Here is a 2,500-nt window from a genome sequence, read left to right as displayed (position 1 = left end):
TATTACTGCTAACAATAATGTGAAGTATTGATAATATTTTAGCATTTATATCTGAGCTTTTATATTTACCTTAATCTCGTGTATTATTACTCATACTATTATGATTATGATTGATACATTTTGTTAATAATATGTTACATAATTATACATTTTATACCACCAACCTACTAATGGCTACCTGGATAGTGCCACAATAGCTTCAAGGGGGCGCCCCCTGACGAAGCACAACGCGAAACGTACGTTGGTGTTGGAGTGGCAATATGCATGGCAGGTAGTCTCGTTGTTGTTAGGCTGGCTTTTCTGTTGCTTGCTTTTTCAGTCCTTTATGTTCATTGTCCTTTTACAGCAGTTTTCATCTCTTACTCTCTGACCTGGTTCTTTATTCCCTTGTGTATCACCACTATGGAGATTTCATTTTGAGTTTAAGCTGCTTTCTTCCCTTGTATTCCATGTATACATATATCTCCACTTATCTGTATGTGTTATCCTCATTGCCTGTATTTTAATATATCTGTCTATTTTTTATATATGTTTATTTTTTTTTTTTTTATATATATGTCCAATAAACTCGATATTTGACATAACTGGTGTTTTTTTGTGGGTGCATAGGATTTGACCACATGACACCTCCTCGAGACAAAGGTCAGATTTTTTTTCGTGTTGATTTAATACTTATTATTTCATGTTGATTTAATACTTATTATTTCGTGCTGATTTAATACTTATTATTTCGTGTTGATTTAATACTTATTATTTCGTGTTGATTTAATACTTATTATTTCGTTCTGATTTAATACTTATTATTTCGTGCTGATTTAATACTTATTATTTCGTGCTGATTTACTACTTATTATTTCGTGTCGATTTAATACTTATTATTTCTTGTTGATTTAATACTTATTACTTCGTTCTGATTTAATACTTATTATTTCGTGCTGATTTAATACTTATTATTTCGTGCTGATTTACTACTTATTATTTCGTGTCGATTTAATACTTATTATTTCTTGTTGATTTAATACTTATTACTTCGTTCTGATTTAATACTTATTACTTCGTTCTGATTTAATACTTATTATTTCGTGCTGATTTAATACTTATTATTTTGTGTCGATTTAATACTTATTATTTCGTGCTGATTTAATACTTATTATTTCGTGTCGATTTAATACTTATTATTTCGTGCTGATTTAATACTTATTATTTTGTGCTGATTTAATACTTATTATTTCGTGCTGATTTAATACTTATTATTTCGTGTCGATTTAATACTTCTTATTCTTTAATACTTCTTATTTTTGATTTAATACTTATTATTCTTTATCAGTCAATTGTATTTTTATTGAAACATTTTTATTGTACATCATGCTTTTCATTTACCAATATGCATCCCTTTAAATATATAGAATAAATAATTTGTGAGAAAAAAAAAATCTCCATATCCTACATGAAGTAATATAAACAGAATCTCGAGTTACAGGCCAGCAGTTGTGATGAGATTCGTTGCCTTACAGGGAGAGCATTAGCTAATTGCAGCAGTTCTATCATTTCCATCAGTGACTCATTTAGTAAATGACATTTTAATTAGTGAGGGTTGAGGGCAGGCACCGGCCTATAGTACAGTGTGTACAGTGCTTTACCTGGATTTGATATAATACCTTGAACTGATATAGTGCTTGGAATGTTCTGTACTTTGGTGGGTTCTAGACTTGAATTAAACCAATAATATACATGCAGAGGCGAAGGCATTATTGGGTAGTTCTAGTGCAGTGGTCCACAAACTGTGGCCCTCCAGATGTTGCAAATCTACAATTCCCAGCATGCTGGGAGTTGTAGTTTTGCAACATCTGGAGGGCCACAGTTTGGGGACCACTGTTCTAGTGTGACACTATTCCATGTGTTCTGCCATAGTTGGGACAAGCAGCAGTCACTATAGGTTTATGACCATTTCACTGTTTTTTTTTCCCAGGCTGGTGCCAGAGAGGAGCAGAAGTTTGGCTGCCCAGATTGGAATGATTGTGGAGTAAAATCACAGGATTAGTGGCTGATTGAGATGTCTGTTGGTGAGATATTAGAAAATTCATTATCCCAGCTCTCTCCTCCTAACTCGATATGAAGTAACACAGATGGGATTTTATTAGGCCAGGCTTGGAATGTTTACTTATGATAATTTGGGAGGAAATTTGCATGTCATCATCTTGGTAATCTTCTCTCTCCTTTAATGTCTGCATTGGCTCGATGATTACTTCATGTCTGCATTGATGCCGGATTCTGACCTGGAGCTACGGCCGAATTATTACAATCATCTTTTTATTTCAACCATATTATGGTCACCGGTTCACATCCCAGCTCCCTGGCCGTGTAGGCTGTAAGTAGTATTATTCTCTGCGCTTAGAATACAGGAATATATGCAAATGGTATATACTTCGATCTTTTATATAGAACTCCTTTACTACTGTTTAAAAAACAAATAGGACTAATACACACAGAGGGGATGCAT

At 33.3% G+C, this 2,500-nt stretch overlaps 1 protein-coding gene across 1 annotated transcript in view; it reads right to left on the bottom strand.

Moving 5' to 3' along the window:
- Positions 1–2,500, bottom strand: part of PITX2 (paired like homeodomain 2) — a 20,015-nt gene that overhangs the window by 14,199 nt on the left and 3,316 nt on the right. The gene's annotated exons all lie outside the window — the stretch shown is intronic.

The sequence above is a fragment of the Hyla sarda genome, chromosome 1 (genome assembly GCF_029499605.1).
Source record: "Hyla sarda isolate aHylSar1 chromosome 1, aHylSar1.hap1, whole genome shotgun sequence".
NCBI classification, from domain to species: Eukaryota; Metazoa; Chordata; class Amphibia; order Anura; family Hylidae; genus Hyla; species Hyla sarda.
The sequence above is the reverse complement of the archived record's forward strand: the minus strand, read 5'-3'. Positions and strand labels throughout refer to the sequence as shown.